The sequence below is a fragment of the Phocoena phocoena genome, chromosome 4 (assembly GCF_963924675.1).
Source record: "Phocoena phocoena chromosome 4, mPhoPho1.1, whole genome shotgun sequence".
NCBI lineage: Eukaryota > Metazoa > Chordata > Mammalia > Artiodactyla > Phocoenidae > Phocoena > Phocoena phocoena.
Window position 1 is genome coordinate 62,187,338 of NC_089222.1, and position 13,825 is coordinate 62,201,162.

The window sequence follows — 13,825 nt, forward strand, 5'->3', positions numbered from 1 at the left end:
ATTCTTTTACATGTAGCTGTCCAGTTTTCCCAGCACCACTTATTGAAGAGCCTGTCTTTTCTCCATTGTATATTCTTGCCTCCTTTGTTAAATTAGGTGCCCAAATGTGCATGGGTTTATCTCTGGGCATTCTATCCTGTACCATCGAGCTATATTTCTGTTTTTGTCCCAGTACCATACTGTCTTGATTAGTGTAGCTTTGTGGTATAGTTTCAAGTCAGGGAGCCTAATTCCTCCAACTCCTTTTTTCTTTCTCAAGATTGCTTTGTCTATTCGGGGTCTTTTGTGTTTCCATACAAATTGTAAAATTTTTTGTTCTAATTTTGTGGAAAATGCCATTGGTAGTTTGATAGGGACTGTATTGAATCTGTAGATTGCTTTGTGTAGTATAGTTATTTTCAAAATATTGATACTTCCAATCCCAGAACATGGTATATTTCTCCATCTGTTTATGTCATCTTTGATTTCTTTCATCAGTGTTTTATAGTTTTCTGAGTACAAGTCTTTTGCCTCCTTAGGCAGGTTTATTCCTAGGTATTTTATTCTTTTTGTTGCAGTGGTAAATGGGAGTGTTTCCTTAATTTCTCTTTCTGATTTTTCATTGTTGGTGTATAGGAATGCCAGAGATTTCTGTGCATTAATTTTGTATCCTGCAGCATTACCAAATTCATTGATTAGTTCTAGTAGTTTTCTGGTGGCCTCTTTAGGATTTTCTATGTATATTATCATGTCATAGTCAAACAGCGACAGTTTTACTTCTTTTCTAATTTGTATTCCTTTTATTTCTTTTTCTTCTCTGATTGCTGTGGCTAGGACTTCCAAAGCTATGTTGAAAATGAGTGGCGAGAGTGGACATCCTTGTGTTGTTCCTGATCTTAGTGGAAATGCTTTTAGTTTTTCACCATTGAGTATGATGCTTGCTGTAGGTTTGTTATATATGGCCTTTATTATGTTGAGGTAGGTTCCCTCTATGCCCATTTTCTGAAGAGTTTTTATAATAACTGGGTGTTGAATTTTTTCAAAAGCTTTTTCTGCATCTATTGAGATGATCATGTGGTTTTTATTCCTTAATTTGTTAATGTGGTGTATCACATTGATTGATTTGCATATATTGAAGAATCTTTGCATCCCTGGGATAAATCCCACTTGATCATGGTGTATGATCCTTTTAATGTGTTGAGGAGGGGAAAAAAGCGGGCGGGGGAGGGCAGGCTTCCTGGGCTCCAGTGCGTGGGGCAAACACCCTCCTCTCCTCTCCTGCTCTTCTGGTCTGGGATGGCCCCTCCCTGGGGGGGCCCGGGGCCTCCCTCCTATGCCCAGAGGACCAATGCGGCAGGCTGGGGTGGGGGATGCCCTTGGAGGGCAGGGGACCGGCCTGGGAGCTCAGCAGGTTCCCGGTGCCTGAGTGGGTGGGGCAATCACTCTCCACTCCTCTCTCGCTCCTCCTGGAGGGCCCCTCCCGCCTGCCTTTCCTGATCTCCCCCCCGCCCCGTCCTATACCCCCAGGACCCACCAGCTTGGGAACTCAGCAGGCTCCCTGTGCCTGAGTGGGCAGGGCAATCACTCTCCACTCCTCTCCAGCTCCTCCCAGAGGGCCCCTCCCACCTGCCTCTCCTGATCTCCCCAGCCTCAGGGGCGCTGTTCCTGTCTGGCCTCCACTTCTCCTCCCCGCTCAGTCCCCCTACCTCCTACTGGTTCACTTTGGGGTTCCTCCCATCTCCTTGGGCATCAGAGTCCGCCACCAGCGGCTGGCAGGCACCCTAGTTGTGGGGAGACGCTAACTTCACAGCTTCCCACACCGCCATCTTGACTCCACCTCCCTAAATATTTTAATTTTAAGTTGAAAAAAGCCAGGTAATTAAGAATGTTATGAATATTGTGAATTTCAGTGAAAAGAAATGTACTGTTCAATAATAGTTAAAACAGATACCTTAGACCAAAATATACCAATTTTACCAAATCAAGTATCTGTAAGCCAGGCTAATATAATAAAATATTTATATGTTAGTCTCAGTAATTGCTCCCCATGTATAATTTTATATGGTTTTCATTGTCATTGTGTTATAAACAGGAAGAAACATTAACAAGACCCAAGGGAAAGAAAATGACTACAGGGTGAGGGATAAAGCCAGAAAGTAGGTTTATGGTCAGCTGTTTATGGTGAAGTAGACTTAGTATATTTTAAAAACCAAATGTCAAGCTTCGTAGGAGTTTTATATGTCTTTGTATATTGTTTTATTTCCTTAGCATTTACAGTGTTAACATAGTTCACTTACAAACTATTCTCTAAAATTCCTCTTGGGAACTTTTCCCAGTTTTTCTCCAAAAGCACTACAAAACTTTGCCACCACCTTGAAGAGAATGTGGAATTATGAAAACTGAAGGTCTAATCTTAGCAACTACTCACTATTACCGACGTGATTGTAAACAAGTCACTTAACATATCTGAGACTTTATCTCTAAAATCATAACTAACGAAAACCTACTCTGTCATCCCCAAGGTTTATAGAGGCTACCAATTATTACTAGCTGTTATCCAACAGAGAAAACTTCAACCATAGATGAATCCAACTGTCTGTATTCTTCTGCCTGCAGCAAGCCTCCCAGAAGAGCTGGAGAAACTTGCACACTTGAAAGACTTGGTACTAAAATAAATTCATGGTAGTCAACTTCACCTGGGTTTTCACACTGCACAGCAGGCCCATTGTGTTACTCTAGCCCCCTCATTCTTCCTTTTTATGCAACTGCTGTTTCAAATCCTCTTCACTTTTTTCAAGCGTGTGACATCCCTAATAAGCCATTTTCAGCAAATGGTCTCAATGTTACTGAGAAAATAGAATACCCAAGCTTCTGAGCCTCCTGCCAGCAAAGCTGCCCACCCACCTTCATCTGCAGCCATCCAACTTGCATCGAAGTCTAGTCCCTTTGCCTGTGCTCTGAATCCTTCCCCTCTCACCATCTCAGGGATCTCTACCATCAGTTATCACTTCTATCACCTGGATGGTTAACCACTCCCTCTTTACTAAATCCTTCCCACCAGTATTTAAATATTCCATAGTCTCTTCTTCAGGGAGTAAGTCCCTGTTTTTCCTCCCACCTAACACTCTCTTTCTTTTCCCATTTTTAATCAGTTTTTTAAGAACTGTCTACCCTGAGGTTTCTATTTCTTTACTTCCCATTCTCTTCTCAACCTGTTGTTCTTCTGTCCTCACCCCTCTCCTGAAACTATTCCTGCTAAGGTTACCAATAATTTTCTTGTCCCTAAATCCAATGGATTCTTGACCTCTTAGCAACATTTAACACCCTAATCCAGTGTTTGGGCAAACTACAGCATGTGAACCAAATCCAGCTTCAGCATGTTTTTATATGGCCTGTGAGCCAAATATATTTTTAATCTATCTGGCCCTTTTCAGAAAAAGGTTGCCAACCATTCTTAGGTCACACCCTCCTTTTAGAATAAATTCTTCTCTTGGCTCTTCTCTTTTATGTAAGTCTAGTTTTCCTTTTACTCTCTCCTCTCTTTCTCAGTCTCTTGCTAGATTACCAGACCCTTAGATGTTGGAACTCCTCAACACTTTATGTTGGAAGTGGGATCTTCTGGATCTCATCTACTCCTATAGCTTTGTTGAAAACCCCCATATTCTGTCTCTAACTCAGATTTCTTCTGAACATCATACATGTTGTTCAACTGCCTACTCAACATCTCCACTTGGTGTGCTACAGATACCCCAAACTCAATATATTTGAAATTTAACTCGTAATCTTGTGCTAATCCTGCTTTTCCCTGCAGACTGTCATAATTCAGTAGATTATAACATCATTGCCCACAAAGTTAATGTCAGAAATTTGGGAGTCCTTGAACATCTCTCCCTCTCCCTCCCCTCATTTTGTTCCACCCACATCTGAGTAATCACCAAGTGCTATTCTATTGCCTACATGTTTTTTAATCTAATTAATTCATTCTGCCCAATACCACCACACACTTAGGTCAGAAACACCATCATCTGGTCAAATGCTTTAACCTACTAAGTGGCATTCCTATTTCTCTAAAAAAACAACAAAAAACAAAACAAAAAAATGGTTTTAATTGAGATGTAACTCTTATATCATAGAAGTTACCCCAAATTTTACTATTTAGTAGTTTTCAGTATATTCACAAGGTTCAAACATCTGTGGTATGTGTCTGGTATTTTTGCCATAAGCATCTTTGCTGTAGACATTTTTGCTGCATAACCAAGTGGTCATAAGGCAATTTTGCCATAAAAGATAAAATAACTAGTTGACAGTTTGGTTTGATAGTCTGGTTTCAACTGGGTGACAGTTTAGCTTCAGTTCTCCATTGACACAGTACTCCTATTTTTATATTACATAAATCTTAGCCCTCATAATGATCTACACAGTGACGAGTAGACATGGTGGTCTTAAAATAGTAGATGATAACAACTACGTATCAACTTGATAGAAAATATGGTGTTAAAACTTACTGGAAGTGTGAAATAAGAGAGTTTAAAGCCAGGTTATATACTATGCTTGAAAATGATAAAATATCATTTGCAAATCCTTCAGTGATTTGAAGGTACAGTGTTGAACCCACATTTCCCATAGAACTTTGGAACATTGATTAACAGACTTGTGATAACACACCAAAAACAAACGGTGTAGAGGCTCCATTATAAACATTCATCCCAGTGTTTGGAAACTGATACCTCTCTCAATGAAGGAAGAAATTGTAGCGAAAAAGGAAAAGTGCTATGCCAAATGAGGAGACAGATTGACATGCATTAAAAAATATGAATAAAGTAGCATTCTCTTACATCATAGTACAGTTACCAAAATCAAGAAATTAATTTTGATGCAATAATATTATCTAATCAGCAGACTTATTAAGATTTAGCCAGTTGTCCAACTAATGTACATTTTACCAAAAGAAAAACTGGTTTAGGGGCAGGACAAAAAAAAAAAAGAAAAGAAAAGCTGGTTTTTTAGTGGTCTATAGTCTAATCCAGGATCACATGTTGAATTTAGTTGTCATGTCTCTTTGATCTGCCTCATTCTGGAACAAGTCCTCATTTTTAGTCTTTCATGACTTTAATAAGATGAGGTGATGAAGTGTTTTTTTAGTATTCATGATGCATCCACAATAGAGAGCTCTACTTGATACTGAAACACAACAGTAGAGGATGGTGTCAGTCACTGAGCATATAGGCCAGTTTCTTTGGTGAATATCCCCCTTGTCCTCACTAGGGAGCCAGCAAGCTGGTATATCCACCTTCAGTCACTGATGTAGGGCTTCCCCCAGGGGGACATAAATTCCCAGATGCTTCAGGTTTTACAAAAGTGAAGAACAGCTTATGACTTAGTGTAAAGAACCTTTTTAAAAACTATTGTCCATGCATGCATAGAGTTTTTGGTTTTGTTTCAAATTAAACTAGAACTAGGCTTGCATTTATGGTTTGCAGGGCTGTACTCAGTAGACTGAGAAACTAAAGCTTTCTTTCTTTCAGGATACATGCACTTTGTGTTATTGTTGTTAAGTTTAAATGCAATTTTGCAACATGAAAAATGCAGTATCTGTAATTAGTTGGGAATCTTTGTCGTTTGTGATACATCTGTTGCCTGCTGTCTGTTTTCAAAGCTTACTGCTATGTTAGCTATGAAATAAAGCTTTTCTTAGCAAAGCTTTAGGCTTTATTAAGATCAGGGCTATATAAGTTTCCTATTGGAAAGATATTTATTTTTAAAGTGAATGATAATCAAGGAATACATATCAGAACAATTTGCCTTGGAGCTGTAAATGTAGAGCTTATTTCACTACTTACATGTCTTACATGTAAAAGAAAAATGTAGGAACTGTTTGTTCTTTAATTGTTTGGTTCTTTAATTATCTAGCTGGTAGCTCTAGGAAACTAAGGATCCCAAGTTTGAAAAGGCACAAAAATTTAATTAAAAATGAGATGCTTATATATAGCACAGGGAACTCTACTCAGTACTCTGTAATGGCCTATATGGGAAAAGAATCTAAAAAAGAGTGCATATATGTATATGTATAACAGATCCACTTTGCTGTACACCTAAAACTAACACAACATTGTAAATCAACTATACCCCAATAAAAATTTTTTTTAAATGAGATGCTTAAAGGGATTTTATCTTGAAGCAGTTTGATTTGTCTGCATTGTTAGCTTGGAAGTGATTCTGCATTGTGCTGCATAAAAGCTGTTCGCAGACCAGAATTTTAAACTAAGTATGAACAGTTTAGCATTTAGCCATGTGCTTTGAAAGTCATTTGATGGAGCCTTTATTTGTGTAACATAATAATTTAAGCTTTTGACTTTTAGATCCAAAAGGTAGTTCTGGCACTTGGATACTACTACGTTGGAGCAACTTGTCATGCCTGCATTGTGTGGAACCAGTGTTCAAAATAAAATGCAAAAACTTCAGGCTGGTGGAGGAGGGAGCACACAATGTCCTGGTACTCCAGGGAGACCATTTGATATGTTAAATAGAATATATCATTGTAAGTATTGCCATATTTTTCCTAGGGCATATTTTAACCAGTGATATTTGGGTTATGGGAGGGAAAATAATTATCCTAATCATTTAAGCCAGTTGCCATGCATGAATATCTAATACTTTTCTTTAATAGGCTTTATTTTTTAGAACAGTTTTAGATTTATAGGAAGATTGAGAAGAGAGTTCCCAGCTTCCTATAGTGTTAACAGCTTACATTAGTATGGCACATTTGTTAAAATTAGTGAACCAACACTGACACATTATTATGAACTAAAGTCCAGAATTTATTCAGGTTTCCTTAGTTTTCGCCTAATGTTCTTTTTCTATTCCAGGATCCCAATCAGGATACCACATGACATTTAATTGTCATGTCTCCTTAAGCTCTTCTTGGCTGTAACAGTTATTCAAATATTCCCTTTTTTTTTGATGACCTTCAACATTTTTTTAAAATTTTTTTATTTTTTGGCTGCATTGGGTCTTCATTGCTACGTGTGGGCTTTCTCTAGTTGTGGTGAGCAGGGGCTACTCTTTGTTGCAGTGTATGGACTCATTGTGGCGGCTTCTCTTGTTGTGGAACATGGGCTCTAGGCATGTGGGCTTCAGTAGTTGTGACACACGGGCTCCGTAGTTGTGGCTCGCGGGCTTTAGAGTGCAGACTCAGTAGTTGTGACGCACGGGCTTAGTTGCTCTGCGGTATGTGGGATCTTCCCGGACCAGGGCTCGAACCCATGTCCCTGCATTAGCAGGTGGATTCTTAACCACTGTGCCACCAGGGAAGCCCGACCTTCACCATTTTGAGAAGCACTGGTCAGATATTTAGTAGGATGCACTTGTGTTGGAATTTGTCTGATGTTTTTCTCAAGATTAGACTGTGGTTATGGGTGTTGGGGAGGAAGACCACAGAGGTAAAGTAACATTTTCATCTCATTCTATCGAAGGTTATTACTGTTGATGTTGACCTTGATCACCTGGCTGAGGTAGTTTGTTAGGTTTCTTCACATAAACTTATTCTTCCCCCCTCTCCTGTACTGTAGTCTCTGGAAGGAAGTCTCTATGCACAACCCATTCTTAAGTAAGACATTTTTTTCCGCTTTCCAAAATGGATCAAGATGCTTATTTTGGATGAAGCCAGTAAAAATGTTGAGCCAAAGGATTAAAGGTCAAATCCACGAGATTTACCAGAAATCAAATACAAGGACTCAGGTGTGCACGTGATTTTTCTGCAGCTGGCAGGTTGGGTTCATTGTTACAGTATAGCTGTAAAGTGCTATATTGTCCTTTCCTCTGCCGAAAGCAATTGTGTCCTACAATCTCTGTCTAGCTCAGTTCTGTAGTAAGACAGGGACGCTTGGTCTCAAACATTATTTCTCTAAGTATTATTATGAAAACTGTTATAATTGATATGTCAACATAGTCATTGTCTCTTTTTTAAGGTTGTGTTGCTTTCTGCCTTAATGCCAATTGATATGCTGAAGACCTCAAAAAGTTCCTGAGAAATCCATTTCAAATTCTAGTGAAGAAAGAAGAGCTGACCTCTGAAAAGGTGAATATCTTATAATAATTTTGAAAGAGGGTAATGTTTTTCTAATTGATATACATAAAAATTATAGCCAGGATTATTTTTTTAACTTTCTTATTTAATCTCTATGCTAAAATTGCAGTAACTAGTATCTGTAGTGTCTTAGTGCTTGTAATAAGCTGACAGAGTAAACACAAGGAAAAAAAACAACCATACCAGATAGTAGAAAAACTGCAGGTTAACTCCAGGGTATTTTGTTCTAAGATTTGGTACAGAATTTAGGCAGAATTAATAGAATGAATTTCTCTAACTGGTTCCTTCCAATGGTAGGGATAGAGAAGTCAAATGGCTTTTTATTCTGACTCTGATCTGAATTAACATTTTCCTCTCTGAAATACTGTAGGGAAGGAATTGTATGCTCTTTGTGACATATGAGAGACCAGCCAGTAAACAGGCTGTTCTTTTTCAGAACACAGACAAAGGGTAGACTGGCTCTGAGAAAACGCATGCCAGGAATTTCAGTTCTGATGTGGCAAGAGCTGTTCTTGCCTACTATTGCTACTTAAGACACTGTTAATTTCTAATTATTTCCTTAAAAACTGAAGCAGGATCTAGTTACAATGTAGCTGTGAAGTGCCGCATTGTCTTTGCCCCCTGCTCAAAATAAGACTGTTTCCTTTCAAGCCCTGTTAGCCATAGTGCTGTAGCAGCCAGGGATGCATGGTCTCATACACATGTACCAATTTAAACCCCATCTCAACAAATGACTCCTGAGAGTTAAGGCTTATTAATATTTTGCAGGTGGTGACAGAAAGAAAGAGGCATTACCAAGAGGGAATTCAGATAAGGGACCAACCGCATTTTGATTACTACTGACTTACTGGCATTTAATTTAATTACAATATTTACCTACTAAAAGATGGTTTCAAGGGGAAGATTTTTCATCATCTTTGTCAGCTCAAGCTACGTGGGGGAATAAAGACCATACTCCAGTGAGCTGTGTGATATATATGCAGTTCGTTACTATTTTGTGCCCTGAAAGATTGTATAGAAGTTGCTTTTTGAATCAGAATTTGAATAGATATTATCATATCTCAGGCTCATGATTTTTATGTACAACTAATATCTATGGTTATAAACTATGACTTGCCCACTACTTATGAAAACTATATTTTCAGTTGAGTATTTGTCATCTTCATTGAATTACTTGCTTTTATTCTGGAAAAATAAATTCATGTGTTGCTTTTCAAGTATGATTTTGTCAGCCAGACAACCTTGAATCAGGAAATGTAGTAACACGTAAGTCGTATTTAAATTGTACTTGGAAATATTCGTGGTTAAACAGAACACAGTGGGAAAACAATGTGAAATGTAGCCCAGATTTTGGACCCTACAGAGTAGATATTCAAAGGGAAAATCAATAATGCTGTTAGATCTGGTTGTCTTAACTTACACGAGTCTTTTTTTTTTTTAAGTCATGTTGCTCATGTCTTGTGCTTTCTTGGTGATTCCTCTGTAATTAAGATTTTTCTCAGCATTTTCTGGTGGCAATTTATATTGACCCTGGCTTAGTTACAGTAGCTTTATCACTAAATAAATTGAATTATGTCTTGCTACTAATATAAAAATAACTTGTCAAAAAATAATGTAGTTGGTAAGAATAGATAATGAGGTGATGCTCAGACATGGCACTGGCCTGATTTAGGACATAGATTCATAAGTGAAATAGCATGTTGTTTGGTTAAAGAGCAAGTCAGTATTTTCATATTTGTTTTCCTCTTGTACTGGTTATTTGGTATTTTAAGTTGCTCCAGCCAAGACATTTTTGATTGGTTCTATCATCTGTTTTAGTAGAAAGCTATGGTGGTAAACATATCTCAGGCATCTGCTACAGTATATGAGGTGACCTGAGCAGAAAGCAATGATAAATATGGGTTACCATAATACATTTTTAGAGGTTTCCCCCACACTGGAAAATGTTTTAAGTCCTGGATCAAATCTGTCCAATAGAACTTTCTGTAGTGAGGGAAATGTTTTATATCTGCACTGCCCAACACAGTAGTGACAGGCCATGTGCGGCTACTGAAATATGATTAATGCAACTGAGGAGCTAAATTTTCATTTTAGTTTAAATAGCCACATGTAGCTAGTGGCTATTTCATTGGACAGCACAGTCCTAAACAATAGTTAACATTCCAGAGTTTATATTTTCAGTTTAGAGTTCCAAAATTGTGTCAAAATGGATTACACAGCTGTTCCTTTTGTTTCGTCCCTGGTATTTATGTTTGTCCCAGGCTGACACCTGCTCTTGGCCCACTTCGGTAGGGGCTTTAATTTCACTACCCCAAACACAATACTGTCATCTGCTCTGTAAGTAATAACACTCAAGCCACCTGATAGAATCTGATCTTGCAACCAGAAGAATCTTTTTGAGCTAACCACAAAAGATATCTTTTCTTTTTCTCTAGATATTATGACTAGGATCTAGTACTCCAATTAGAAGTCCTCTAAGTATAATCTTGGCAAATAAATAGCCACTGATGGTTAACAAGTAGCTCATATCATTAGTACTTTATGTAGTACTTGATAAGTGATATTCTGATTAATAATTTTTCTTTTGTTCAGAATTGGCAGTGGGAGTCAATTTGGGAGGAAGGCTGTGGCCTTAAACATTGAAGAAAAGAAGAAGATTCTTTGTGACACTGAGCCTTTCTACCATACTACACTGGAGGAAATGCCAATGAATGTGGATGACCTAATTTAATTCCTGGGATGAAATGGTTTTGAGTGTAGGGCTTGCTGTTGGTGAATAGGCAATCACAAGGTGCATCATGCTTCTTTTGGGGGAAATATTTGAAGTTTTGTCTCAATGCTCATAACAGATCAAAAATATAGATTTTGATAGCAAAGCAACTTCAGCCATGAGCTCATGTGAGGAAAGTCATTGGCTTTATCCTCTTTAGAATTAGACTGTTGGGGTAGCTATAAAAGATGGGCTTGTACCCAATTGAAAAATGGGCAGAAGACCTAAATATACATTTCTCCAAAGAAGACATACAGATGGCCAACAGGCAAATGAAAAAAGTCTCAACATGGCTAATTATCAGAGAAATGCAAATCAAAACTACAATGAGATACTGCCTCACACCAGTCAGAATAGCCATCATTAAAAAGTCTACAAATAGCAAATGCTGGAGAGGGTGTGGAGAAGAGGGAACCCTCTTGCACTGTTGGTGAGAATGTAAATGGGTGCAGCCACTATGGAGAACAGTATGGAGGTTCCTCAAGAAACTAAAAATAGAATTACCATATGATCCAGCAATCCCACTCCTGGGCATATATCCAGACAAAACTATAATTCTAAAAGGTTCATGCACCCCTATGGTCATAGCAGCACTATTCACAATAGCCAAGACATGGAAACCACCTAAATGTCCACCTAGAGATGAATGGATAAAGAAGATGTGGTGCATATAATACAATGGAATACTACTCAGCCATAAAAAAGAATGAAATAATGCCATTTGCAGCAACATGGATGGAACTGGAGATTATCATACTAAGTGAAGAAGTCAGAAAGAGAAAGAAAAATACCATATGATATCACTTATATGTGGAATCTAAAATATGACACAAATGAACCTACCTACGAAACAGAAACAGACTCACAGACATAGAGAACAGACCTGTGTTTGCCAAGGCAGTGGGGGTGGGGAGAGGAGAGATGGATTGGGAGGTTGGGGTTAGCAGATGCAAACTGTTATATACAGGATGGATAAAAAACGAGGTCCTACTGTATAGCACAGGGAACTATATTCAACATCCTGTGATAAAACATATTGGAAAAGACTATGAAAAAGAATACATATTTATGTATAACTGAATCACTTTGCTGTAGAGCAGAAATTAACTCAACATTGTAAATCAACTATACTTCAATTTAAGAAAAAGATGGGGTTGTAAATCTTAGAATTTTATCTCCTAGTTCTCTACACTAGGTTATATTGAGTGTTCACTATCATTTAATAATATACTTGTTGACTGAAAGATATGTGCTGTATAAAAACAGCCAATTATATTAAACTAGTATATCTGCTGTTATTGTGTTAGTCATTAGACTGAATGGAACTAACTTTAAAATGATTTTTTAAGAAAATATTTGAATTTATTTTGTTTGGTATCATTTTTATTCAGTAAGGCATTTTATTACTGGTAAGTGTAAACTAGAGTCTTTTGCTAAACACCAGCAACAATCATGTCCTACAGTTAAATCTCAGAAAAATTGCTGTATTGTATATTGAATTTTCAATAAATTAAAATGAAGTATTTTTTCTTTAAAGTTGTTTCATCCTTATTCCTTAAAGATCTGTACTTCTTGCCATAACTCCATATTTGCAAAGGAAAAGGTTAAAACAGCACTGTAGTAAATATTTTACTCTAGTTGTAAAATTACAGAGGACACAATGAACGTGGCTTTTCATAAAAAGTTTTAATAGTTCCAAGTTAGCTGCTACATGGCAGTAGCACAAAGACTGATCAACTGCAGATTTCATCAGTACTATCTACTGAGCATTATCTGCTTCTTTGAGAAAAAAGAAGCATTAGAATGTAAGATTCCTCCCTCTTCTGGTATGGCAAACATTTCCTTGTATATGCCATGTAGCTACTCAACAGCAAGTTTTTTGTTAATAAGCAGTAAATTTCTTTTTCCATAACAGTAACATGGAGTTGCTATAGTAGATTCCATTACAGAAGGAATGAGTATGATCCTTGTTTTCTCCTTCTCACAAATTACTTATTAAGCAATCTTTTTTCTTGACCACAGTTTATAATTTGTCAAAAGAACAATGCTGACAGACAGTGACTATTCCACCAGTTGCTTTGATTGGTATCAGATAGGAAAAAAAATATGGTAATGAATTTCTAGGGAAAAGCAGCACCCTTGTCCTTTCTCAGTCCTAGAACTGATGCTTGCCACTGTCGACTGGAAAATAATGTACAGTGTAAGAGCAGTGAGTTTCAGTTTTATTCAGGGACCTTACTGAGGACTATAGCCTGGGCTATAGCCCAGAGCTTTTCAGATAGCTCTGAGGAACTGCTCTGAAGAGGTAGGGATGGGGGAGCCAGTATATATATGATTTTTTTGGCTGGGAAATACACGTAGTCAAGCATAGATATTGGTAAAAGATTACTGATAATCACATATGCAGAAAAAACCCAAATATCTCAAGATGATTATTTTTGTGCTTATCTATATATGGGAAGATGCAAGAATCTGGGGTCATTGAAATTCTTCCTTACATATGCATCTTAACTACTTAGGGGCCCATATATTCAAAAAACAAAATGCTTCATCCTGAATTCCTTTCAGGGTGTAACATCCTTTGTTTACACAACTTATCATAAAACTGCTGATGTGGCAAATAAGACAAATGCCAGAATCCTTGGAAGTATCAAATGAATTAAAATTCACCACTGTCTTCAGTAAGTAAATTTTTGAAAGGAGATCCTAAAGAATGAGATGTAGGGGATGGCATCTACCTTAACATCTGTTCCCTACAAAGACTGGAAGGCAGGTGGAGAGAACTACATAAAGATTAGACAAAACCCAACAAACATAACGTGTTGTATTAGGGAAAGGTATAAATAACTACAGAATTTACCAAAAGGCCTGCACAGCCCTGCTTAATAATGTGGATTTTATTCAGAATCAAAGTCAACCATTATCTCCATCTAAAGACATCTTTGATTACTTTCTTGAACTCAATAGCTTCCTCCACAACACTTCTGCCA

The 13,825-nt window shown here is 37.6% G+C and overlaps 2 non-coding genes across 2 annotated transcripts; both read left to right on the top strand.

Moving 5' to 3' along the window:
• Nucleotides 1-8,140: 8,140 nt before the first annotated feature.
• LOC136122987 (small nucleolar RNA SNORA81) lies at nucleotides 8,141-8,312 on the top strand. The gene has a single exon (XR_010655874.1). It is a non-coding gene; the product is annotated as a small nucleolar RNA SNORA81 (small nucleolar RNA).
• A 322-nt stretch (nucleotides 8,313-8,634) lies between these two features.
• LOC136122958 (small nucleolar RNA SNORA63) lies at nucleotides 8,635-8,766 on the top strand. Its single transcript, XR_010655849.1, has one exon. It is a non-coding gene; the product is annotated as a small nucleolar RNA SNORA63 (small nucleolar RNA).
• The last annotated feature ends 5,059 nt before the right edge of the window (nucleotides 8,767-13,825 follow it).